At 35.2% G+C, this 14,588-nt stretch overlaps 1 protein-coding gene across 1 annotated transcript in view; it reads left to right on the top strand.

Annotated features, from left to right (window-relative positions):
* GPC6 (glypican 6) overlaps window positions 1-14,588 on the top strand; it is a 1,073,567-nt gene that overhangs the window by 704,859 nt on the left and 354,120 nt on the right. The window lies entirely within an intron of this gene.

The raw sequence follows: 14,588 nt of genomic DNA, 5'->3' as shown, positions 1-14,588 counted from the left end.
TTTCATGTAAAGAAAAGGCAAAAGTATACTTGTCAGCTCCTTATTTTATTATATCTGTTAAAAGCAATTGAGTTCTTTCTTTCGTTAGATTATTAATTACCCCATTGACTATGCGCTACTCTACGCAATTAGTCCCAACATAAAATAGTGAATTTGTGGGGAAAAATTCAGGGCTGTGCTACACTTGGTGTCCAGAGCCCTAAGGCTATGGTAGAAGACCTCTTCTTCAAACCAAAAGGAGGGTCTTTACCTCTTTTCTTAGCCATCAACACATTAACCTAAGAAGACATATGATAATGACTCTGTCTGTGTGTGTGTGTGTGTGTGTGTGTTTGTGTGTGTAAAACCTAGGAATCTAAAATATTTCAAATATTTTGGGAAAGGGAGATGGGCCAATATCTTTGATCTATTTATTCAGGAAAGGAATGATTAGCAGATAGAATAGTGAAGAAAGATTTAATAATTAAAATAAGTTGCTATAAATATTTTCATGTTTGCATTCTATAAGGTAAGTGTTCCATAAATGTGGCTGATGAACAAGAGATTCTGAAAGGAGACAGCAGAGGTCCTACTGCTTTGTCCACAAGGGAAGTGAAACATAGGGGAAACCCCACAGAACCAGAGTTGAGAGAGAGCCCAGTGATGAGTCCTTCCCTTCCTTATCTACCCCTTTCTATCTCAAGCTCTGTGATAGACTTTAACATACTTCCTGGCCATGTTGATTTCAGGTGTGACCACATGACCCATTCTAATCAATGACTATAAGCTACTAATTGGACCACAAATGTTGAACAAAAACCAAAAGCCCTCATTTACAGAGTTTTCTGATTTCTGTGGTATAAATCATCTCAAAATGATGCAATGTCACTGAACATGGAATTAGGAAGTGGCATGCTATTGCATTATTTCCATTATACAGACACAACAGATGTAAATAACCTCAAGACCAGATATGACAATAAAATATAGTAATAAAATGAGGAGATGACAGTTTTGAGTATTCATTTTTAATGTAATTTACTTGATTGTAAATATATAATTTAATTTTTATTAATGGCCATCATTAACCACTCACTCACCAAATTCGCAAATATTTAGCATTGGTCCTTGCAAGCTGATATGAAGAAACTCCAGCATACCACTAATTCAGTAGAAGCAAACCCAGTTTCTCTCTACTTCCCTCTGCTGTCATAGCTGGATTGTTCCAGAACGAAGCTCTTGCATCAGCTCTGGTCCCAGAGTGAGGATAGCAAAACCAAAACTTTATAGATTATTGACATATATGAAATGGCAAGACAGTAAAGCTCAGTTTTCTCACAAAATGCCCATCAACTTGACTTTTCCTCATTTGGCAGTTTGTTCAAAATTCTAACTCATACTTGGTACACAAAAAATTGGGGAGTCTGCAAATACTGGTGGCAATTAGAGAACTTGTTCTACAATGATTATATATGTGTGGATATTTTATACTTCTTTGTGCTTTTCCTCCCTTTGGGAATATATCCCCAAAATAGGAATGTGGCTCCTACTAACTTCCATGAAGCCCCAAGCTAGATGTGTAGACAGTAAGTTCCATGAAGTGAGGGACCCTGTTCTTTTAGCTCACTACTATATTTCCAGCACCTGACAAATACTTTGTGTTCCATTATGTTTGCTAAATAAATTACTAAAAATAAACCACTTTTGAAACCCACTTATACTCTAATGTGTGTGTTGTTATTATATTTATTCTTCTACATTACATTGAAAGGACTTGTGTGTATGTTTTAGCCTAAGCTGAAGCCCCCTGAGGCCAGCAGCACTGCAGCCTTTCTGTATAAAGCCATGACAATGCTAAGCACTCATAGCAGGGATTGAATGAATACTTATTTTTATTTGAACATCTTCTATACCTTCTCTATGTAGCAATGAAGTGTCTCTCCTCAAATATAAATTTAATTCAGAGTTGGAACTGAGGGCTTAGAAATGACAGCAAGACTAAGAATAGGTGTTGATGATGGAGTATTGCCATGAAATGTCTACAAAATAGGCCTAGTAGAAACTCAAAAAGGTACATGAATTCAGTTATTATAATAAAGATAATCACTTTGCATTTACATGGCACTTTGCAACAAAATGAATTTCAAAGCAATTTGCCAAATGGTTTCACAAAGGATCACTTGGCTCAGTCACAAAGACTGTCTTCTGGGTGGGACTCTGCAGCTGCTCACAGTGGATGTCAAACTGCCAAAGAGCTGGCTCACTCATCTGAGCAGGGAAACCAGCACAGTTCTTCTCTTAGGATGCCTTCTAGGGGCTCTTTGCCCTTGGGTAAATGCTGCCATTTCTGAAATAGAACATTGGACAGGGATTCTGACTTCCTTAAAACAGGCATATTACCCAGCTTAGAAAGAAGAAATAGGCAGAGTAATTAATTTAGTACCCAGAGGGCAATGTAAGTCTTTAGAATTTAATCCAACCAACATGTATTGAATATCTTGGGCAAGTTACTTAAACTCTCTAAGCCTCAGTTTCCTTGCTTGAAAAGTTCTTTCCTCAGAGATTATTATGAGGATTAAATAAGGAATGAGTGTAAAGTATTTAGCCTATGGCATGCCACACATTGATTTTTATTACTATCATTAATTCTGCATCTTACATGTTACTATGTATAATTAAAACAAAATAATTATATTTTTAAAAATTTTATTCAAATCTATATTTTAGTAAGTCAAAGTAAATGCACTGTCAAAGACAAGCTGCACCAGATGGAGGTAAATAGGCATGGAAGATTTTATTCCAGACTATTGCAATGGGAGAGAGATGCCATTGCAGCAGGGAAGAGAAATTGAACTCAACTCCAATGAGACAAAATGATGGAGAGTTTTTAGCACTGGAGTGAGCTCTTATAAAAGTGCTGAAGAAGATTAGAGGGGAGGTTAGTCAATGTAATTAAGGGGTCTGTGTTTGCTAATTGGTACTTACTGAACTTAGGTTCCTGCCCTTGCATAGAGACTGGGAGACGGGGGTCCTGTCTGTCTTGATGATTACTTTCCAAAGGAGTGGTTCCTGGAGCCATGAGAAAGACACTCCTGGATTGTCAAGCTGGCAAGAGGCTGGGAAAAGATTTACATCTCAAAGAGGCAGAGAAAGAATTTACAACTTTTCTAAAGTAAATGCTCTAAGAGAGGTCAGGGCATATAGTCAGAAAGAAACCTATCTATTATTAAAATTTAGTCAAGCTAAGGGGACTATTAAAGCTGTCTTGGCCAATACTTCTCATGAAACTTGGTCATTCAGCTCTCCAAAATTGTGTTAAGGGGATCAAAACATGTCAGCAAAGATTTTATTTAAAAGAATCTTAAGCAAAAGAATATTAAGTTATTTTTCTATGCCTACTGATCATGTAGCTGAGAAAAAAGAACATAACGGATAAATGTCTTGGTGTATGTTTTTAGTTAGATTATCTCAATATTGACCTAGATTTATCTTAATTTATTCTAGAAATTAATCTACTTTTTCCTTGCCAGAGCATTTTCTTATTACAAATGAATTATCGATATATTAGAGAGACACATAATAGTATATAAAAACAAGGAGAATTATAACATTAAATGTCTAATTAAATGTCAAGAACCCTGGATTCTGTTGATGGTTCCCTGTTTCCATGTATATTCAGAAGGTGAAAAAAAAATTGCCACACTCCTGAAATATGTAAAGACATAGCAAATCTTAAAATTTTAGAAAAAGAGTTTCATCTATAATTAGTGGCAGCCTTGAATGGGGCACAGAGATCTGAAAGACACTTCGTAGACTTTTTCCCTAAGTTATCTCAATTGTGGCTGAAAATATCCTGCTGAAGCCTGAAAAAGGGAATAGGCCAATTATAAAGTGCTTTAATTTCTCCTAAATGGCTTTGCAAATCCCTAATGAAAAATCATTTTCAATGGACATTTGGCAGGATCCTGCTATTGTTTCAGATTCAGACAGTTAAAAGAAATCAACAGTAACACAGGCATCTTGAAAGAGACCAAAATTGACCAAAGAGAAGTGAATAATTCACATCTAGCTGTGCACGAAAATAGTCTGAAGCGGCAGCTAACGAAGCCACGTGCTCTGTTTCCAGCATCAGCAGCCATGGTCAATAGCAAGTCACAGGGAGGAAGGCGGCGTGTGCTTTCTCCAATGTTGGCAACTCCAGTCAATAAAGTATAATTGGAACCTGCCAAGAAGGTAGTGTGTCAAAGCTGTATTTAAGCAGAAACTTAGATGCTGAACTGTTTGTGTAAGAATTGAGCACATAGTCTAATTATAAGTTTAAGAACTTTAAAAAGTTGGAGCATTGTAAATCTGCCGTGTGAATGACGCACACGCTGTTGGAACATGACAACTGCATCAATAGTGCTCAGTCAGAATAGAGGGAAAAGTGTCAAGATCACAGAGAGGAGCATTGTTCTTAGTAAGTAATTAGAGGGAAGGTTGAGAGAGATGGGTTGTGTCTCTTTGACTGGGATAAGCAAAAAGTGTAAACTATCATTTTAGTTTATCTCCTTAAAAGATACACAAGTGAAAATACGACTGCTTTTTTTGGTTAAGTCAATAAACAGGAATTTTATTACCCTATGCTTGTTAGGTTTTTAATCTATCATCATACAGCCTACTATTTAATTCAAACTTTCTTAACACTCAAGGTAAGATTATATGACAATCCAAAGAGAATGGAGGCAAGATGCATAGTCTCCTCCACGGTTGAGTATAGAGTAAAAGTTAAGTTCCTTCTAAAAATCATGGACATTTTGGTAATCATAATTATCCCTCAGTGTGACTCCAAGCCCTGAGGCTTCAAGAGAATCACTGTGTGCTGTTCTCTGGCAGTCTTACTTCTGAAGCTGGAAAGAATGTTAAATCTGCATATCTGAGCTCTGCCCTGCTCTGAGAACCAATATGTTTCCCTTGGTAGGTGTGTCATTCAAAGAATGCATTTTACTGCTAATAGTGCATAATGAAGGGTGCAGACTAATTAATGGTCTAGTGTTGCTAGGTAAAGTAGTGCCTACGATCACTGTTTTCCATGTGACTTAGCATCTCATTGAAAAAACTGCATTTTGTCATTCCAGCACTTCCATTTTCCGCCATGCCTTTTTGCTGATAGGCTGGACCCTGGTCTATAGTGAATGCGGCTTTGGAAAGGACATTTTTATTTATGGCACAAATTAATTTGACATTTATTAGTATAGAGAAGGAAAAATAAAAATAATTGTACATTTTTCTCTTATTTGCATCTGGATTCGTTTCAGGTAATCAAAGGGATAATCAATCACATGGTATGTTAGGTGGGTAATATCAATGACTGACTTACTGATGACACTTAACAAGGTCTGCTTGCTGTGATATGGCCCAGCCAGGCACTACTGCACTCCAACCCTCCATCCTCATGTCCATGCCTTGAAAATGCAAGGGCTGGATTGACAAATCGACAAACAGCACTTGGAACATATTGGAGCATGCAGATATTTTTACTCAAGCTTAATTCTTTTTTTTATATTAAAGAAACAGCCTTATGATAACCAGATAACTGGGGGTTTTTTTAATGTATTTATTTTCAAAATTATTTACTGCATTTCCTCTAACTGGATTTATCAATAAAGAAGACCTGAAGTCAAGTTTTAAATGAAAACTCTTTATGTATAGGTCAACTTGTTACTAATGCCACAATATAAAATGCCAGAAAGATCAACGTCAGGCTTAAGGTTTGATACAATGCATGGTGACCTGTAGCCCTTTAAATCTGAATAGACATTAGACTAATAGCTCCTTGAGCCCAATTAGAAAGTAAAATTATTAATAAATCAGGATTTAAGGAGGTATAAGAAATGACTTCAAAATTTTAAGAACATGAAATTGATTTTTATTAAGATTAATCTTCAAGGTGTCCCAAAAGTCTCCGTACAAAGGAAAATTTTGAAAAATTTTATAATGAATATAAATAAAGGTACATTTAGCTACCATTTCCCATTTTCCCTATGTACGGCAACTTTTGCAACACCCTCTGTATACATGGTACAGTCTTCACCTCAATTTTAGAAACTGATTTGTAGAACTATGTCTACAAATACTATGTTGGCTTGCATTTTAATATGTCAACATTGGCATCATAGTGGGCAGGCCTCCATTGATTATCCTTGTAAGGAGTTTCGCTATGATCTGCATAAAGTTGCAGCCTCTTTGAAAACTAGACTTCTCTTGTCTTCTTGACTCATTGTCCAGGTTAATTACTTGTTCAAGTCTTTAAGCCTCTCTTCACTTTAAAAAAGGTACAGCACAGAATCACTATATGTTGGCTCTTTACAAGGCTGGAAACTTACATGTAGTGATGTTATATGGGGGAAAATACATCAGAAGACATGGGTTCCTTAGTTGTACAACTAAGTAATCAGTGACATGATATAAACAAATCACTTTAGTTCCCAGGACCAAATTTTCCCTTGAGTCTGTACTTTTTGCAATAAGACTGTATTCTCAGGTGTTGGCTAAAATGTACAGCTACAAAAATGAGCCCTAGAAGATTAAACAGATTTATTATTTTATTCCCATCTCGTTCTATGCAGCTTATCTCCATCTGCCTCTTCTGATGTCATTTTCTCAAAGAAAACTGCATATTCTCTCAAAATAAATCATTTTCTGAGGGCATGATTTATTTCTGATAAGTGTCTGAATTAGATCAGTTATTTTTTTCAATAATCTTCAATCCTCCCTGCTTTAAAAAACAGACTTATGGTGCTGAGTACTTTGATTTAGAAATGCAAATGATATTGAAACTACTGCTTTCCTGAGGGCAAAAACGATATTAACCACCCACTTGTTTATTGGCTCTAGTTAATAGCTACAGTAAATGAACATGACAGATAGCAACAAATTTCAGTGTTTTAACATTTTTACATAGGCAAAGCTGGCATGTTAAGCCAGAATCCCCAGTAAACTAACCTATGTCATGCACATACTCCTCAAAAGTGAAAACATGTTTTTCTGACTATATGCTAATGGTACTGACATTGAAGTGGGTCAAAACACATAGTTTTTTTCTAGTTTCTGTCAATTACTGGTTGCATGACTTTGAACAAGGTATTTGGCCTTTCTCACTTCAGTTTCCAGAGATGAAAAGGATCACAAGGGGCATCTCAAGGGGGTAGTTTCAAGTTTTAAGTGAGATCATATATATTGAAGTATTTCAAAAACTGCCAAGTACTATATAAAAAATCATTACAGTTTTTGTTCATGTCAGCAATTGGACTTATTTACTATGCATTGTTGGCAGGAGACATTTTTGTTCTCATGCCATTTTCTGGAAAAATAAATAAATAAACAAAACACCTTCCTTGAATCTTAGTTCCCTCCTTAGTCACAATGCTATTTCTCTGCATAACTGAAGAACTAATTTTTGAAGGAATAGTCTTCAAATATTAATTTAAAATTCTCTAAAATGACCTAAATCCTGGATCCAATCACCTCCTTTCAAATTCTCCAAATCAGTCTCAGCATTTGACATGAATGACAACACCATTCTTGAAGTTCCTCCCTTGACATCCATTATTCTAGAACTAAGCACTATAATAATTCATTCATTCATTCATTCAAATACTCATTCATACAATGATTCAACAAGTATTTATTTACTCCTTACGTGGTTAGATACTATTTAGAGGCACTAGACATACAGTAGTGTATGGCAAACATAACAGGAGGAATCCCTGTCATCATGGAGTTTAAAGTTTACAGGGGGGAGAAACAAAAGCACATAGATATTGACAGATAATGCTTGGGTAGTATCTTTGCACCCTGCCCGTGTGTCACACACTGTTGCTGCTGCTACCACGGACAGGATTTGCAAGGTGATACAGAGAGAAGAGCACATAGTTCATTCTGAGTCTCACTGGCTTCTCCTCTGTTCCTACTTCCCTAGAAGGAACGTTGTATAATGTTTGGTCTTTGTCCTCCTTTTCTCCTTTCAAGTCTTTTTAGAAGTTTTTTTTTAATTAATATAACAATTTCTATTGCTACTGTAAACTGTTGTGATCTGTCAACACACTTAAGTCCTGTGTCTGAGAAGCTGGACTTCTAGCCCACTAAGAATACTAATTCCCTTTTCATTATGGGTTCCATTCATGTTACATGATGTCAACAACTTATGTATTCTTATTGTTAAGTGATTGTTTTTATGTTCAAAGGGACATTTCTCTAAATATGCATCTAACTTTCATTTTTAAGGAAACAATTCAGACAATATAGACTTAAAGTAACTTAAGAAGAGGAAAGAAAATTTACTGATAATGCTATACTTCAAAACAAAGCATTTATTTTTATTTTTCAGAAATCACTTTATGTCTTTGTCCATATATATCTCAAAATATCATAAATATTTTTTCTACTTCCAGTAAATTGTAACAGCATCCGATTTCTTGCTTCTCTGTTCCACCCTCCTCATGGTGACAAGAATTGTCTTCCCCGAAGTGCATTTTTGCATCTCACACACACTCTCACATACTCTGAGGACTTCAGTGACTCTGACCTTTATGGTCGCCTACAAAACTGTGACAATCCGTCCCGTCAGGGCATGACCAAAAGCAGAATTAGAGGTAGAAATCCAGTACAATTATCTTTTTTTTGTTTGTGTCCTCCCTAAAATAATTTTCAAAATCTATACTCACTCATGAACCTTTGTAAGTTGCTATCTAAAATTTTAATTCTAAGTTTAAATGATTTCAAAGGGTGGTTGTGCTGTATTATAAATATTGACAGTTAAGACAGAACATTACATTACTCTTTTAAACATGTTCAATGAAATAAAAATCTAAGTTTTGCAGCAATTTGTAATCCTTTATTATCCATTTTAAAAAACATAAGGCTTTTTAAACAGTTATTTTCCTTTCTCCTGAACTTGTATTTTCATTATAATTCCCCTACAAAATTTATGCTAATATAACACATACTTATGCCTTGAAAATTTTAATAACCACCCTACCATTTCTGCAAACAAATGTATGTATATAAAGTAAAATTAATTTTTGTTTGATTTCCATTATCGTAAGGATCCAAGTGCTAATATTTTCTTCCAGATTAAGTTATCATTACAATTATTATTGTTACAAAATGGATCAAAACCATGCAAATATATTCTTTGATAATTAACATCTAAAAGTAAACTTTTGTTGCAAATTCCTTCCTTACAAAATGGTAGGATTTCCCTCCCATTATTGGTTCATAAATCTTTGGATGAATATTACTTATGGACAGAGTAGTTCTGCATCAGTTCAGCTCCTTTTTTGTTTATTGAGTATGTATTGAGAAACATTATTTAAATAAATGATTAGCTTGGAATAAAAGAATGTTGTAGAAAAGTCACAAAATCCTTTGAATGTCTTCCAAATTATAGGCCAAAAACAGTATAGTGTAACTATCTTCAAAACTTACTTTTAATAATCTAACTGCTCACTGTTTGATTAGATCCTCTTTTAATTTTATGGAGAACAAAAAAAATTAAAACTATCTGCTTTGCAAAGGATCTTGGGCATTAGAATAATTTTGCTTCTCTACATGGATAATAAATGCTTTGAACTGTTCTTAGTATCCCACCCCTTATTTTGGTTCTCAAGTATTTACACTCTGATATTATGCATATTACATTTAGGATGAGCGAGAAGAATGTCTTTTGTGTGACTTGTGAGAAGGTGACAGTGAAATAGATGGCCTTGACAGTGGGCTCAGTCTTGGGTCAGTTTTAGAAAAGAACTTCTATGGAAGTTGAAGTTGTGGAAATATTATCACTTAAAATCATCTCTGCTCATATACCGCTCAGAAAGGCCTCATGTATCCTATTTAAGGCTGTGGCCCTAGAGGATCGAGGAACAGGACCTATATTTCTACCCCTAGAAACTGGACAGTGCTCTGAAATCTGCCATCTGTGGGCACAGAATGGAAATGGGATTTGTCTGCATGACATTGACGCTAATGTTCAGCACCTGCTCTACACCTATTCATGACCAAAGCATAGGAGTTCAGTTCACATTGCTGGTGGAGCTGTTATTACACACTTTGACAGGACATTTCAGAAGAAATAAAGCTCTATAGACTACAGTCCTTTTAATTCATTTTTCTTGTAGCACAGTAAACAACCAACATTTGAATCACCTCAAATACCTTCAAAGTCTGCAAAAACAAACCAAAATTGAAGGTCAAATAATCTATGCTTATTATAAGAGAAAATGTAAGTTTTCTGTTAGTCAAATACATTATGCTAACATGGCTCTCTTGATGAAATCTGGTAGAAAAATGTTGAAAAAGCGAATGCCAATGAAAATTAGAAAGGAAATCTTTAAAACTCCCTTCAGGAACTTGAAAAGATTAATTTGTTTCCCCTATATATGTTAAGTTCATTTAATATTCCTCTACTTTAGACAGACATTAACATCAGAAGGCCAAGGGTAATGAAAATGCTGACCAAAAGATATTGTAAAATTCAGTTTTTACCTGTATTTAAGCTTTTCTCTATTAACAAAGTAGTATTCCTCTGGAAGCTGAATTGCTTTTTTCAAGTTGCAGAAGTTTAATTCATTGTCCTAAAAGGTGTACTTTATAATATGCAACATGTTTAATTACCAAAAGATGCTATATATGCAGCTGAGGGGCTAATTCTTTAGGTGTGAGCACTTCTATGGCAATATGCAATAATCTAATCAATTTTGTTGCTAGATTTCTATACCATGTAAACTATGTAATATTAGTGTTTGTGCACAGCAAACTCCTCAGGAACAGTCATAAATTATATTTTTTAGTTATCTACCCAATCTAGGACAATGGGAAGTATCCTTATAACTCTGTAAAATTATGCTTAATATTGTCATTTAAGCTATGAGCTAAAACTTAATCAGTGGTTTTATAAAGTTATTTTTAAATACAGAAATTAATGGTGGATGAGATTCCCAGAATTTGCACTATGAATTGAAATAACATAAGTCTAATAGGATATTTGCATAGGAACATGGTATCATGGAGACATATCTTCAACAAGGGTTCCGTGACTATAATATAAATGGGTGAGAGATTCATAAACACCTGCAAATGATATTAAAGTTTTCTGCAATGTTTATGAACCCATTTAGTAATCATTCATATGACATTATATATGTTGACATACTGTCATGATATGCAATTAAACATAATCATTTAACTTCAGATTCCCTTCCTTTTTACTAATGGACAAGAACATGAAGGCCATGGAAATTGGAGGGGTTTTTAGGGAAAAATTTTAGGATTGTTGGCAATATCAGGAAAAATGTAGTCACTTCTTAAATTTCATCATTCTTTTAAGTAATTGCTATAAAATAATGTTGCTTTTTTATATCAAATATTTTATAATTTACAAATGAAATTAGTTTCATCCTTCAAAGTAAATCCCTTCTGAGTCTTAAGAATTATTCAAATGACCTCACATTATTTGGAGGAATGATCTTTTATACTGCCTTGACATAAGAAAATTTATTAATAGAGAAATTATTTTTGTATCACTCTTCAACACAAGTGCTCACCATAATTCATTTAATGGAATTTTGCTTTTTTGGTATGTTCCCCCCTCTCTCACCCATCCCCAGAACTCTGGGGAATATCTAAAGTGCCGAGAGACACCACATGCCCAGTAATCGTGTGTAGACTCTCATCACATTGTCCTTGGAAGATGTTTACTTAAAATAAAAATAACAGAAACATTAAATCAGTGAAGAATCCAAGGATGCTGGTTTCCCCGTGTTCCCAATATTCCATTTTGAGCTACCTGTTCTCCTGGAGTTTACAGCAGTGAGACTGTCTTATGCTTCCCACAAGCCTGTTCTTCGTGAAGTCAGGTTCTTCACGGGCTCTGTTTCTCAGCCAGTCATTCAAATGTCAGGGAATTGTCACCTGTCCCTCCTCTGCTCTGGCTTTTGCTTCGTGGTAACTTTGAAATCCACCAGTCATTTTCATTATTGTATCTCAAGCAATGCTGGCACCTGGTAATGAGTATTAAATATTTGTGAATGAACTTAGAATGAATTCAGTCATAGCCTTCCAATCCATTAATATTGGAAGAAGATGAGGAAAAAATGTTTTTTTTCTCAGTGTGGTGCTTTTTTTCTCTCAAAGACCGTGATCTTGCCTCTCTTTGTCCTTTTATTTTTATTATTTTTGTAGTCTCATTGGCTTCTCTTGGAGGATCTCTTTCAGATCAGATTCCCCCATGCCCACGGAAATTTCCAAGTAATCTTCCCTTCCCTGATAATGACAGTCCATAGCTTAATTGTCAGCCGACTAGTGTTGTATAATCTACTCTAAACTGATATTTGTGTTATTTCTTTCTCCTTTGAGGCTCTTTCAGAAAAGGTCCATGCTGATACTTTGCAGGGTGAAGTGAAGAATGGGTGTTAGCCGTGGAAACATACCGATGCTTTGAGCCCGGGGGATTCTCTGGTAGGGCCCGTCAGCAGCGGTAATGACTAAAGGGAATCCCTATGTGTGCTAACAAGCATGTGGTCCACAAACGAGATAGCATCAGTGCAGCTGGCAGGAAGACATCATTATACATGGAGAAATGCCCAATACGTTTTAATAGAAAGGTGGATGGATGGATAAATAGGTAGGTAGGCAATACTCACACAGGTTTCATATCTGTGTGTTGTACACCAAAAATTACCAAAACATATGGTGTCCGTCTATGTTTTTGTGTGCACTGGACATATTTTAATATAACTCACTTCTTACCATACGCCAGCTACTAGGTATTTAAAGTTGTACATGTTTACATTCTGGAAAATGCTCTCAAAGCAGATTGTGTGTGTTCCAGAGCAGATACATGATAAGTATGTAAATATCGCTGTATAGAAGCTAGAAATTCATAGCTTTTACCAACGTGGATTCTCACTTCAATGACTTGTATTTAAAAGTTGGTGCTAAAATGCATCTTTTAGATGAAGTAATGTTGAAGCTGTAATTTCTAACTGAGAAAAACAACTATTTCCTGATGAAATGGGATCTTGTTTTACATTCTGCGCTCATGGTTTGAAAATTCGCATTTGGGTAGAGTTCAGAATGTCAAGCAGTCTGCCCAAATAAAAGGCAATATCGCCAAGACCTCATAATGGTACAGCAAGGTAAAATTAAAATGATATGTCTATTGGGTAAACACATTAGAAAGCTCTCTGAAATATATATTTAGTAGAAAGCACTATTTTACTCTAATGGATGAAAATATCCATTCCTATGTGTGCCTGCATGTGTGTGTGTGTGTGTGTGTGTGTGTGTAATTTAAGTGCTATTTGGAACTATTCCAGTCTTTCAAGTGAATAATAATATACATTTACTAACTTCTATGGCAGTTTTATTTATGTTTTAAGGAATGAAGTTAAATATAAAAACTGGATCTAGGTATTGAGTTTGTAACATACTCTGACAAGCACTGTCATAGGACTGGCAAGAATGGACACAGATCTTAACTAAGCTTACTTCCTATGTCCTGGTTTTATTTTTTAAGTGTTCCACAGCATTGATGATACTTTAACTTGGCTTTGGAAATTCTGCAGTTATGGTTATTAGGTATGCAAATTATATCTATTCCTTTTCTTTCAGACTCAGGATGTTCAGTCATCATTTCATGCCCTGCAAACGCTTCATAAGCCTCTTGCTTTTCTGAGGAGGTTTCTAGTTAATAAGTAAATTAAATCTGTAAAAATAGGCTGAATTTTTATCACTGTGGCATTATAAACATTTGTCATCCATGTAGGGAACATTTTTCCTTCAGGCTCTGATTTGCAATTCATAATTGTTTTCTATCTTATCCTTGTTCTCTCTGAATTGTACAAGATGGAGAGAAGATAGTTTTAGAGCGTACACATTTTAATCAATATTCAAACTGAACTGGAAGGCCCAAAGGTTTTCTGTTCATATGCATGGAAATTCATCTCCACCAAACTACCATTAGCAACAGTTGAAATAGTAGGTGCCTTCTCCGGAAAGAAAATATTAAAATATCATTGAGGTTATGCACATCAAACTAATTTTGGTATCATGTAATTCAGAGATAATATTATTTAAATAGCTTTTGGGGGGTTATAACTACATGACTAAATATAACCCCTAGTTGGTGATAAAGAATTGTATCTCCAGCTCTGAAACTCCTTTAAAACTCACAAATATGGCAGTAGGAATTCATTTATTGAAGGTACTTTTATCTTTTTCAACAACTTTATTGAGATACAATTTACATAACCTAGGTTTCCCCATTTGTAGAGGCCAATTTTTTTTAAATTTTTTACCTGTATATTTTTATGGGGTTCAAGTGCAATTTTGCTACATTGATATATTACACTGTAGTGAAGTCAGGGCTGTCAGTGCATCCATCACTAGAGCAACGCACATTGTACCCATCAAGCAACCTCCCATGGGTTTTTTGTAAATTTACAATGTTGGCAACCATCCCTGTTTCCATAATCTAATTTTAGAACATTTTCATCACAGGAAAAGAGAACTTATGCCCATTAGCAGTCACTCTTCAGCCCACCCCTGCTTCCACCACTTTCTTGCTCCAG

The sequence above is a fragment of the Lemur catta genome, chromosome 13 (assembly GCF_020740605.2).
Source record: "Lemur catta isolate mLemCat1 chromosome 13, mLemCat1.pri, whole genome shotgun sequence".
NCBI classification, from domain to species: domain Eukaryota; kingdom Metazoa; phylum Chordata; class Mammalia; order Primates; family Lemuridae; genus Lemur; species Lemur catta.
This window is presented reverse-complemented; position numbering and strand designations above follow the sequence as displayed.